This window comes from Cervus elaphus, chromosome 24 (genome assembly GCF_910594005.1).
Source record: "Cervus elaphus chromosome 24, mCerEla1.1, whole genome shotgun sequence".
NCBI lineage: Eukaryota > Metazoa > Chordata > Mammalia > Artiodactyla > Cervidae > Cervus > Cervus elaphus.
Window position 1 is genome coordinate 3,261,757 of NC_057838.1, and position 13,446 is coordinate 3,275,202.

Below are 13,446 nucleotides of genomic sequence, written 5' to 3' on the forward strand. Positions count from 1 at the left end.
TTCTCTCAGCTCTAGGTATGTGAGAGGGACCCTGAGTTTGCGGCCTCAAGTGGAATGGACACCGCGATGCCCTGACTCGAAATAAGGCCGGATATCCTTGCAGTGACTTGAATGCAGGCTCGTCTTGCATCTCCCAAGACGAAAGGATGTCTGAATCCCCTGTGGAGACCACAGAGAAAGACCTAGTTCCCCACCTCATCGCGACCGGAGGCCTCACATCCTTTGAAAACTAAAGAGGTACGCGGAGATCAGTGCCTCCAAAGGAGACGATGCCTGACTCCTCATGAACCTTGATAGGAGTCCCAGGATTCCTGTGGCACGTGGAAAGGGACCCTTGGTCTCCCGCCTCAGCTGTAGAGGCGTCCCAATTGCCCTGCCAAACCTCGAGGAGAATCCCGAGTTGTCCCTCGCAACTAGGCAGGAGTCCTGACGTCGCTGAACAAACACGTGGGTTGAAGGGCCATCCCCGTCGTAACTCGAGAATATACCCCAGGTTCCCGCCGCAACTCGAGAAAAACCATGAGACTTCCCCCTCGCCGCGAGATGAGGCCCGATTCCTCGGCACTGCGTGCAGAACAATTCCGTGTTGCACATCACATATGAAAGGAGCATTGATTTCCTTGATGGCACTCCAGAGAAACCCCAAGAACACTGTTTCAAGGCTAGAGGGATCCTGAGTTCACTGTAGCCACACGAAAGAGCTCCGTAGACCAAGAATCAACTCGAGATGAGAGGTTAGTCCCTGGCTTCGACTCAAGACGAATACCACCTTACCACAAGCACCTCAAGAGCAGGCTTCTCTCAGCTCTAGATATGTGAGAGGGACCCTGAGTTTGCGGCCTCAAGTGGAATGGACACCACGATGCCCTGGCTCGAAATAAGGCCGGATATCCCTGCAGTGACTTGAATGCACGCTCGTCTTGCATCTCCCAAGACGAAAGGCTGTCTGAATCCCCTGTGGAGACCACAGGGAAAGACCTAGTCTCCCACCTCATCGCGACCGGAGGCCTCACATCCTTTGAAAACTCCAGAGGTACGCGGAGATCAGTGCCTCCAAAGGAGACGATGCCTGACTCCTCGTGAAACTTGATAGGAGTCCCAGGATTCCTGTGACACGTGGAAAGGGACGCTTGGTCTCCCGCCTCAGCTGGAGAGGCGTCCCAATTGCCCTGCCAAGCCTCGAGGGGAATCCCGAGTTGTCCCTCGCAACTAGGCAGGAGTCCTGACGTCGCTGAACAAACACGTGGGTGGAAGGACCATGCCCGTCGTAACACGAGAATATACCCCAGGTTCCCGCCGCAACTCGAGAAAAACCATGAGACTTCCCCCTCGCCGCGAGATGAGGCCCGATTCCCCTGCACTGCGTGCAGAGCAATTCCGTGTTGCACATCACACATGAAAGGAGCCTTGATTTCCTTGATGGCACTCCAGAGAAACCCCAAGAACACTGTTTCAAGGCTAGAGGGATCCTGAGGTCACTGTAGCAACACAAAAGAACTCCGTGGACCAAGAATCAACTCGAGATGAGAGGTTAGTCCCTGGCTTCGACTCCAGAGGAATACCAGCTTACCACAAGCACCTCAAGAGGAGGCTTCTCTCAGCTCTAGGTATGTGAGAGGGAGCCTGAGTTTGCAGCCTCAAGTGGAATAGACACCCCGATGCCCTGACTCGAAATAAGGCCGGATATCCCTGCAGTGACTTGAATGCAGGCTCGTCTTGCATCTCCCATGACGAAAGGATGTCTGAATCCCCTGTGGAGACCACAGAGAAAGACCTAGTTCCCCACCTCATCGCGACCGGAGGCCTCACATCCTTTAAAATTCCAGAGGTACGCGGAGATCAGTGCCTCCAAAGGAGACGATGCCTGACTCTTCGTGAAATTTGATAGGAGTCCCAGGATTCCTGTGGCACGTGGAGAGGGACCCTTGGTCTCCCGCCTCAGCTGGAGAGGCATCCCAATTGCCCTGCCAAGCCTCGAGGAGAATCCCGAGTTGTCCCTCGCAACTAGGAAGGAGTCCTGACGTCGCTGAACAAACATGTGGGTGGAAGGGCCATCCCCATCGTAACTCGAGAATATACCCCAGGTTCCCGCCGCAACTCGAGAAAAACCATGAGACTTCCCCCTCGCCGCGAGATGAGGCCCGATTCCCCTGCACTGCATGCAGAGCAATCCGTGTTGCACATCAAACATGAAAGGAGCCTTGATTTCCTTGATGGCACTCCAGAGAAACCCCAAGAACACTGTTTCAAGGCTAGAGGGATCCTGAGGTCACTGTAGCAACACGAAACAGCTCCGTGGACCAAAAATCAACTCGAGATGAGAGGTTAGTCCCTGGCTTCGACTCCAGAGGAATACCACCTTACCACAAGCACCTCAAGAGGAGGCTTCTCTCAGCTCTAGGTATGTGAGAGGGACCCTGATATTGCGTCCTCAAAGGGAATGGACACCGCGATGCCCTGACGCGAAATAAGGCCGGATATCCCTGCAGTGACTTGAATGCAGGCTCGTCTTGCATCTCCCAAGATGAAAAGATGTCTGAATCCCCTGTGGAGACCACAGAGAAAGACCTAGTTCCCCACCTCATCGCGACCGGAGTCCTCTCATCCTTTGAAAACTCCAAAGGTACGCGGAGATCAGTGCCTCCAAAGGAGACGATGCCTGACTCCTCGTGAACCTTGATAGGAGTCCCAGGATTCCTGTGGCACGTGGAAAGGGACCCTTGGTCTCCCGCCTCAGCTGGAGAGGCGTCCCAATTGCCCTGCCAAGCCTCGAGGAGAATCCCGAGTTGTCCCTCGCAACTAGGAAGGAGTACTTACTTGGCTGAACAAACACGTGTGTGGAAGGGCCATCCCCGTCGTAACTCGAGAATATACCCCAGGTTCCCGCCGCAACTCGAGAAAAACCATGAGACTTCCCCCTCGCCGCGAGATGAGGCCCGATTTCCCTGCACTGCGGACAGAGCAATTCCGTGTTGCACATCACACATGAAAGGAGCCTTGATTTCCTTGATGGCACTCCAGAGAAACCCCAAGAACACTGTTTCAAGGCTAGAGGGATCCTGAGGTCACTGTAGCAACACGAAAGAGCTCCGTGGACCAAGAATCAACTCGAGATGAGTGGTTAGTCCCTGGCTTCGACTCCAGAGGAATACCACCTTACCACAAGCACCTCAAGAGGAGGCTTCTCTCAGCTCTAGCTATGTGAGAGGGAGCCTGAGTTTGCGGCCTCAAGTGGAATGGACACCGCGATGCCCTGACTCGAAATAAGGCCGGATATCCCTGCAGTGACTTGAAGGCAGGCTCGTCTTGCATCTCCCAAGACGAAAGGATGTCTAAATCCCCTTTGGAGACCACTGAGAAAGACTTAGTTCCCCACCTCATCGCGACCGGAGGCCTCACATCCTTTGAAAACTCCAGAGGTACGCGGAGATCAGTGCCTCCAAAGGAGACGATGCCTGACTCCTCGTGAAACTTGATAGGAGTCCCAGGATTCCTGTGGCACGTGGAAAGGGACCCTTGGTCTCCCGCCTCAGCTGGAGAGGCGTCCCAGTTGCCTTGCCAAGCCTCGAGGAGAATCCCGAGTTGTCCCTCACAACTAGGCTGGAGTCCTGAGGAGGCTGTACAAACACGTGGGTGGAAGGGCCATCCCTGTCGTAACTCGAGAATGTTCCCCAGGTTCCCGCCGCAACTCGAGAAAAACCATGAGACTTCCCCCTCGCCGCGAGATGAGGCCCGATTCCCCTGCACTGCATGCAGAGCAATTCCGTGTTGCACATCACGCATGAAAGGAGCTTTGATTTCCTTGATGGCACTCCAGAGAAACCCCAAGAACACTGTTCCAAGGCTAGAGGGATCCTGAGGTCACTGTAGCAACACGAAAGAGCTCCGTAGACCAAAAATCAACTCGAGATGAGAGGTTAGTCCCTGGCTTCGACTCCAGAGGAATACCACCTTACCACATGCACCTCAAGAGGAGGCCTCTCTCAGCTCTAGGTATGTGAGAGGGACCCTGATATTGCGGCCTCAAAGGGAATGGACACCGCGATGCCCTGACTCGAAATAAGGCCGGATACCCCTGCAGTGACTTGAATGCAGGCTCGTCTTGCATCTCCCAAGATGAAAGGATGTCTGAATCCCCTGTGGAGACCACAGAGAAAGACCTAGTTCCCCACCTCATCGCGACCGGAGTCCTCTCATCCTTTGAAAACTGCAGAGGTACGCGGAGATCAGTGCCTCCAAAGGAGACAATGCCTGAGTCCTCGTGAACCTTGATAGGAGTCCCAGGATTCCTGTGGCACGTGGAAAAGAACCCTTGTTCTCCCGCCTCAGCTGGAGAGGCGTCCCAATTGCCCTGCCAAGCCTCGAGGAGAATCCCGAGTTGTCCCTCGCAACTAGGAAGGAGTACTTACTTGGCTGAACAAACACGTGTGTGGAAGCGCCATCCCCGTCGTAACTCGAGAATATACCCCAGGTTCCCGCCGCAACTCGAGAAAAACCATGAGACTTCCCCCTCGCCGCGAGATGAGGCCCGATTCTCCGGCACTGCGTGCAGAGAAATTCCGTGTTGCACCTCACACATGAAAGGAACCTTGATTTCCTTGATGGCACTCCAGAGAAACCCCAAGAACACTGTTTCAAGGCTAGAGGGATCCTGAGGTCACTGTAGCAACACGAAAGAGCTCCGTGGACCAAAAATCAACTCGAGATGAGAGGTTAGTCCCTGGCTTCGACTCCAGAGGAATACCACCTTACTACAAGCACCTCAAGAGGAAGATTCTCTCAGCTCTAGGTATATGAGAGGGACCCTGAGTTTGCGGCCTCAAGTGGAATGGACACCGCGATGCCCTGACTCGAAATAAGGCTGGATATCCCTGCAGTAACTTGAATGCAGGCTCGTCTTGCATCTGTCAAGATGAAAGGATGTCTGAATCCCCTGTGGAGACCACAGAGAAAGACCTAGTTCCCCACCTCATCGCGACCGGAGGCCTCACATCCTTTGAAAACTCCAGAGCTACGCGGAGATCAGTGCCTCCAAAGGAGACGATGCCTGACTCCTCGTGAAACTTGATAGGAGTCCCAGGATTCCTGTGGCACGTGAAAAGGGACCCTTGTTCTCCCGCCTCAGCTGGAGAGGCGTCCCAATAGCCCTGCCAAGCCTCGAGGAGAATCCCGAGTTGTCCCTCGCAACTAGGCAGGAGTCCTGACGTCGCTGAACAAACACGTGTGTGGAAGGGCCATTCCCGTTGTAACTCGAAAACATACCCCAGGTTCCCGCCGCAACTCGAGAAAAACCTGAGACTTCCCCCTCGCCGTGAGATGAGGCCCGATTCCCGTGCACTGCGTGCAGAATAATTCCGTGTTGCACATCACACATGAAAGGAGCCTTGATTACATTGATGGCACTCCAGAGAAACCCCAAGAACACTGTTTCAAGGCTAGAGGGATCCTGAGGTCACTGTAGCAACACGAAAGGGCTCCGTGGACCAAAAACCAACTCGAGATGAGAGGTTAGTCCCTGGCTTCGACTCCAGAGGAATACCACCTTACCTCAAGCACCTCAAGAGGAGGCTTCTCTCAGCTCTATGTATGTGAGAGGGACCCTGATTTTGCGGCCTCAAGTGGAATGGACACTGCGATGCCCTGACGCGAAATAAGGCCGGATATCCCTGCAGTGACTTGAATGCAGGCTCGTTTTGCATCTCCCAAAACGAAAGGTTGTCTGAATCTCCTGTGGAGACCACAGAGAAATACCTAGTTCCCCACCTCATCGCGACCGGAGGCCTCACATCCTTTGAAAACTCCAGAGGTACGCGGAGATAAGTGCCTCCAAAGGTGACGATGCCTGACTCCTCGTGAAACTTGATAGGAGTCTCAGGATTCCTGTGGCACGTGTAAAGGGACCCTTGGTCTCCCGCCTCAGCTGGAGATGCGTCCCAATTGCCCTGCCAAGCCTCGAGGAGAATCCCGAGTTGTCCCTCGCAACTAGGCAGGAGTCCTGACGTCGCTGAACAAACACGTGGGTGGAAGGGCCATCCCCGTCGTAACTCGAGAATATACCCCAGGTTCCCGCCGCAACTCGAGAAAAACAATGAGACTTCCCCCTCGCCGCGAGATGAGGCCCGATTCCCCTGCACTGCGTGCAGAGCAATTCCGTGTTGCACATCACACATGAAAGGAGCCTTGATTTCCTTGATGGCACTCCAGAGAAACCCCAAGAACACTGTTTCAAGGCTAGAGGGATCCGGAGGTCACTGTAGCAACACGAAAGAGCTCCGTGGACCAAAAATCAACTCGAGATGAGAGGTTAGTCCCTGGCTTCGACTCCAGAAGAATACCACCTTACCACAAGCACCTCAAGAGGAGGCTTCTCTCAACTCTAAGTATATGAGAGGGACCCTGAGTTTGCGGCCTCAAGTGTAATGGACACTGCGATACCCTGACGCGAAATAAGGCCGGTTATCCCTGCAGTGACTTGAATGCAGGCTCGTCTTGCATCTCCCAAGATGAAAGGATGTCTGAATCCCCTGTGGAGACCACAGAGAAAGACCTAGTTCCCCACCTCATCGCGACCGGAGGACTCACATCCTTTGAAAACTCCAGAGGTACACGGAGATCAGTGCCTCCAAAGGAGACGATGCCTGACTCGTCGTGAACCTTGATAGGAGTCCCAGGATTCCTGTGGCACGTGGAAAGGGACCCTTGGTCTCCCGCCTCAGCTGGAGAGGCGTCCCAATTGCCCTGCCAAGCCTCGAGGAGAATCCCGAGTTGTCCCTCGCAACTAGGCAGGAGTCCTGACGTCGCTGAACAAACACGTGTGTGGAAGGGCCATCCCCGTCGTAACTCGAGAATATACCCCAGGTTCCCGCCGCAACTCGAGAAAAACCATGAGACTTCCCCCTCGCCGCGAGATGAGGCCCGATTCCCCTGCACTGCGTGAAGAGCAATTCCGTGTTGCACATCACACATGAAAGGAGTCTTGATTTCCTTGATGGCACTCCAGAGAAACCCCAAAAACACTGTTTCAAGGCTAGAGGGATCCTGAGGTTACTGTAGCAACACGAAAGAGCTCCGTGGACCAAAAATCAACTCGAGATGAGAGGTTAGTCCCTGGCTTCGACTCCAGAGGAATACCACCTTACCACAAGCACCTCAAGAGGAGGATTCTCTCAGCTCTAGGTATATGAGAGGGACCCTGAGATTGCGGCCTCAAGTGGAATGGACACCGCGATGCCCTGACTCGAAATAAGGCTGGATATCCCTGCAGTGACTTGAATGCAGGCTCGTCTTGCATCTGCCAAGATGAAAGGATGTCTGAATCCCCTTTGGAGACCACAGAGAAAGACCTAGTTCCCCACCTCATCGCGACCGGAGGCCTCACATCCTTTGAAAACTCCAGAGGTACGCGGAGATCAGTGCCTCCAAAGGAGACGATGCCTGACTCCTCGTGAAACTTGATAGGAGTCCCAGGATTCCTGTGGCACGTGGAAAGAGACCCTTGGTCTCCCGCCTCAGCTGGAGAGGCGTCCCAATTGCCCTGCCAAGCCTCGAGGAGAATCCCGAGTTGTCCCTCGCAACTAGGCAGGAGTCCTGACGTCGCTGAACAAACACGTGTGTGGAAGGGCCATTCCCGTCGTAACTCGAGAATATACCCCAGGTTCCCGCCACAACTCGAGAAAAACCATGAGACGTCCCCCTCGCCGCGAGATAAGGCCCGATTCCCCTGCACTGCGTGCAGAGCAATTCCGTGTTGCACATCACACATGAAAGGAGCTTTGATTTCCTTGATGGCACTCCAGAGAATCCCCAAGAACACTGTATTAAGGCTACAGGTATCCGGAGGTCACTGTAGCAACACGAAAGAGCTCCGTGGACCAAAAATCAACTCGAGATGAGAGGTTAGGTCTTGGCTTCGACTTCAGAAGAATACCACCTTACTACAAGCACCTCAAGAGGAGGATTCTCTCAGCTCTAGGTATATGAGACGGACCCTGAGTTTGCGGCCTCAAGTGGAATGGACACCGCGATGCCCTGACTCGCAATAAGGCTGGATATTCCTGCAGTAACTTGAATGCAGGCTTGTCTTGCATCTCCCAAGACGAAAGGATGTCTGAATCCCCTGTGGAGACCACAGAGAAAGACCTAGTTCCCCACCTCATCGCGACCGGAGGCCTCACATCCTTTGAAAACTCCAGAGGTATGCGGAGATCAGTGCCTCCAAAGGAGACGATGCCTGACTCCTCGTGAAACTTGATAGGAGTCCCAGGATTCCTGTGGCACGTGGAGAGGGACCCTTGGTCTCCCGCCTCAGCTGGAGAGGCGTCCCAATTGCCCTGCCAAGCCTCGAGGAGAATCCCGAGTTGTCCCTCGCAACTAGGCAGGAGTCCTGACTTCGCTGAACAAACACGTAGGTGGAAGCGCCATCCCCGTCGTAACTCAAGAATATACCCCAGGTTCCCGCCGCAACTCGAGAAAAACCATGAGACTTCCCCCTCGCCGCGAGATGAGGCCCGATTCCCCTGCACTGCGTGAAGAGCAATTCCGTGTTGCACATCACACATGAAAGGAACCTTGATTTCCTTGATGGCACTCCAGAGAAACCCCAAGAACACTGTTTCAAGGCTAGTGGGATCCTGAGGTCACTGTAGCAACACGAAAGAGCTACGTGGACCAAAAATCAACTCGAGATGAGAGGTTAGTCAATGGCTTCGACTCCAGAGGAATACCACCTTACTACAAGCACCTCAAGAGGAGGATTCTCTCAGCTCTAGGTATATGAGAGGGACCCTGAGATTGCGGCCTCAAGTGGAATGGACACCGCGATGCCCTGACTCGAAATAAGGCTGGATATCCCTGCAGTGACTTGAATGCAGGCTCGTCTTGCATCTGCCAAGATGAAAGGATGTCTGAATCCCCTGTGGAGACCACAGAGAAAGACCGAGTTCCCCACCTCATCGCGACCGGAGGCCTCACATCCTTTGAAAACTCCAGAGATACACGGAGATCAGTGCCTCCGAAGGAGACGATGCCTGACTCCTCGTGAAACTTGATAGGAGTCCCAGGATTCCTGTGGCACGTGGAAAGGGACCCTTGTTCTCCCGCCTCAGCTGGAGAGGCGTCCCAATTGCCCTGCCAAGCCTCGAGGAGAATCCCGAGTTGTCCCTCGCCACTAGGCAGGAGTCCTGACATCGCTGAACAAACACGTGTGTGGAAGGGCCATTCCCGTTGTAACTCGAAAACATACCCCAGGTTCCCGCCGCAACTCGAGAAAAACCTGAGACTTCCCCCTCGCCGTGAGATAAGGCCCGATTCCCCTGCACTGCGTGCAGAATAATTCCGTGTTGCACATCACACATGAAAGGAGACTTGATTACCTTGATGGCACTCCAGAGAAACCCCAAGAACACTGTTTCAAGGCTAGAGGGATCCTGAGGTCACTGTAGCAACACGAAAGTGCTCCGTGGACCAAAAATCAACTCGAGATGAGAGGTTAGTCCCTGGCTTCGACTCCAGAGGAATACCACCTTACCTCAAGCACCTCAAGAGGAGGCTTCTCTCAGCTCTAGGTATGTGAGAGGGACCCTGATTTTGCGGCCTCAAGTGGAATGGACACTGCGATGCCCTGACGCGAAATAAGGCCGGATATCCCTGCAGTGACTTGAATGCAGGCTCGTCTTGCATCTCCCAAGACGAAAGGTTGTCTGAATCCCCTGTGGAGACCACATAGAAAGACCTAGTTCCCCACCTCATCGCGACCGGAGGCCTCACATCCTTTGAAAACTCCAGAGGTACGCGGAGATCAGTGCCTCCAAAGGAGACGATGCCTGACTCCTCGTGAAACTTGATAGGAGTCCCAGGATTCCTGTGGCACGTGGAAAGGGACCCTTGGTCTCCCGCCTCAGCTGTAGAGGCGTCCCAATTGCCCTGCCAAACCTCGAGGAGAATCCCGAGTTGTCCCTCGCAACTAGGCAGGAGTCCTGACGTCGCTGAACAAACACGTGGGTTGAAGGGCCATCCCCGTCGTAACTCGAGAATATACCCCAGGTTCCCGCCGCAACTCGAGAAAAACCATGAGACTTCCCCCTCGCCGCGAGATGAGGCCCGATTCCTCGGCACTGCGTGCAGAACAATTCCGTGTTGCACATCACACATGAAAGGAGCATTGATTTCCTTGATGGCACTCCAGAGAAACCCCAAGAACACTGTTTCAAGGCTAGAGGGATCCTGAGTTCACTGTAGCCACACGAAAGAGCTCCGTAGACCAAGAATCAACTCGAGATGAGAGGTTAGTCCCTGGCTTCGACTCAAGACGAATACCACCTTACCACAAGCACCTCAAGAGCAGGCTTCTCTCAGCTCTAGATATGTGAGAGGGACCCTGAGTTTGCGGCCTCAAGTGGAATGGACACCACGATGCCCTGGCTCGAAATAAGGCCGGATATCCCTGCAGTGACTTGAATGCACGCTCGTCTTGCATCTCCCAAGACGAAAGGCTGTCTGAATCCCCTGTGGAGACCACAGGGAAAGACCTAGTCTCCCACCTCATCGCGACCGGAGGCCTCACATCCTTTGAAAACTCCAGAGGTACGCGGAGATCAGTGCCTCCAAAGGAGACGATGCCTGACTCCTCGTGAAACTTGATAGGAGTCCCAGGATTCCTGTGACACGTGGAAAGGGACGCTTGGTCTCCCGCCTCAGCTGGAGAGGCGTCCCAATTGCCCTGCCAAGCCTCGAGGGGAATCCCGAGTTGTCCCTCGCAACTAGGCAGGAGTCCTGACGTCGCTGAACAAACACGTGGGTGGAAGGACCATGCCCGTCGTAACACGAGAATATACCCCAGGTTCCCGCCGCAACTCGAGAAAAACCATGAGACTTCCCCCTCGCCGCGAGATGAGGCCCGATTCCCCTGCACTGCGTGCAGAGCAATTCCGTGTTGCACATCACACATGAAAGGAGCCTTGATTTCCTTGATGGCACTCCAGAGAAACCCCAAGAACACTGTTTCAAGGCTAGAGGGATCCTGAGGTCACTGTAGCAACACAAAAGAACTCCGTGGACCAAGAATCAACTCGAGATGAGAGGTTAGTCCCTGGCTTCGACTCCAGAGGAATACCAGCTTACCACAAGCACCTCAAGAGGAGGCTTCTCTCAGCTCTAGGTATGTGAGAGGGAGCCTGAGTTTGCAGCCTCAAGTGGAATAGACACCCCGATGCCCTGACTCGAAATAAGGCCGGATATCCCTGCAGTGACTTGAATGCAGGCTGGTCTTGCATCTCCCATGACGAAAGGATGTCTGAATCCCCTGTGGAGACCACAGAGAAAGACCTAGTTCCCCACCTCATCGCGACCGGAGGCCTCACATCCTTTAAAATTCCAGAGGTACGCGGAGATCAGTGCCTCCAAAGGAGACGATGCCTGACTCTTCGTGAAATTTGATAGGAGTCCCAGGATTCCTGTGGCACGTGGAGAGGGACCCTTGGTCTCCCGCCTCAGCTGGAGAGGCATCCCAATTGCCCTGCCAAGCCTCGAGGAGAATCCCGAGTTGTCCCTCGCAACTAGGAAGGAGTCCTGACGTCGCTGAACAAACATGTGGGTGGAAGGGCCATCCCCATCGTAACTCGAGAATATACCCCAGGTTCCCGCCGCAACTCGAGAAAAACCATGAGACTTCCCCCTCGCCGCGAGATGAGGCCCGATTCCCCTGCACTGCATGCAGAGCAATCCGTGTTGCACATCAAACATGAAAGGAGCCTTGATTTCCTTGATGGCACTCCAGAGAAACCCCAAGAACACTGTTTCAAGGCTAGAGGGATCCTGAGGTCACTGTAGCAACACGAAACAGCTCCGTGGACCAAAAATCAACTCGAGATGAGAGGTTAGTCCCTGGCTTCGACTCCAGAGGAATACCACCTTACCACAAGCACCTCAAGAGGAGGCTTCTCTCAGCTCTAGGTATGTGAGAGGGACCCTGATATTGCGTCCTCAAAGGGAATGGACACCGCGATGCCCTGACGCGAAATAAGGCCGGATATCCCTGCAGTGACTTGAATGCAGGCTCGTCTTGCATCTCCCAAGATGAAAAGATGTCTGAATCCCCTGTGGAGACCACAGAGAAAGACCTAGTTCCCCACCTCATCGCGACCGGAGTCCTCTCATCCTTTGAAAACTCCAAAGGTACGCGGAGATCAGTGCCTCCAAAGGAGACGATGCCTGACTCCTCGTGAACCTTGATAGGAGTCCCAGGATTCCTGTGGCACGTGGAAAGGGACCCTTGGTCTCCCGCCTCAGCTGGAGAGGCGTCCCAATTGCCCTGCCAAGCCTCGAGGAGAATCCCGAGTTGTCCCTCGCAACTAGGAAGGAGTACTTACTTGGCTGAACAAACACGTGTGTGGAAGGGCCATCCCCGTCGTAACTCGAGAATATACCCCAGGTTCCCGCCGCAACTCGAGAAAAACCATGAGACTTCCCCCTCGCCGCGAGATGAGGCCCGATTTCCCTGCACTGCGGACAGAGCAATTCCGTGTTGCACATCACACATGAAAGGAGCCTTGATTTCCTTGATGGCACTCCAGAGAAACCCCAAGAACACTGTTTCAAGGCTAGAGGGATCCTGAGGTCACTGTAGCAACACGAAAGAGCTCCGTGGACCAAGAATCAACTCGAGATGAGAGGTTAGTCCCTGGCTTCGACTCCAGAGGAATACCACCTTACCACAAGCACCTCAAGAGGAGGCTTCTCTCAGCTCTAGCTATGTGAGAGGGAGCCTGAGTTTGCGGCCTCAAGTGGAATGGACACCGCGATGCCCTGACTCGAAATAAGGCCGGATATCCCTGCAGTGACTTGAAGGCAGGCTCGTCTTGCATCTCCCAAGACGAAAGGATGTCTAAATCCCCTTTGGAGACCACTGAGAAAGACTTAGTTCCCCACCTCATCGCGACCGGAGGCCTCACATCCTTTGAAAACTCCAGAGGTACGCGGAGATCAGTGCCTCCAAAGGAGACGATGCCTGACTCCTCGTGAAACTTGATAGGAGTCCCAGGATTCCTGTGGCACGTGGAAAGGGACCCTTGGTCTCCCGCCTCAGCTGGAGAGGCGTCCCAGTTGCCTTGCCAAGCCTCGAGGAGAATCCCGAGTTGTCCCTCACAACTAGGCTGGAGTCCTGAGGAGGCTGTACAAACACGTGGGTGGAAGGGCCATCCCTGTCGTAACTCGAGAATGTTCCCCAGGTTCCCGCCGCAACTCGAGAAAAACCATGAGACTTCCCCCTCGCCGCGAGATGAGGCCCGATTCCCCTGCACTGCATGCAGAGCAATTCCGTGTTGCACATCACGCATGAAAGGAGCTTTGATTTCCTTGATGGCACTCCAGAGAAACCCCAAGAACACTGTTCCAAGGCTAGAGGGATCCTGAGGTCACTGTAGCAACACGAAAGAGCTCCGTAGACCAAAA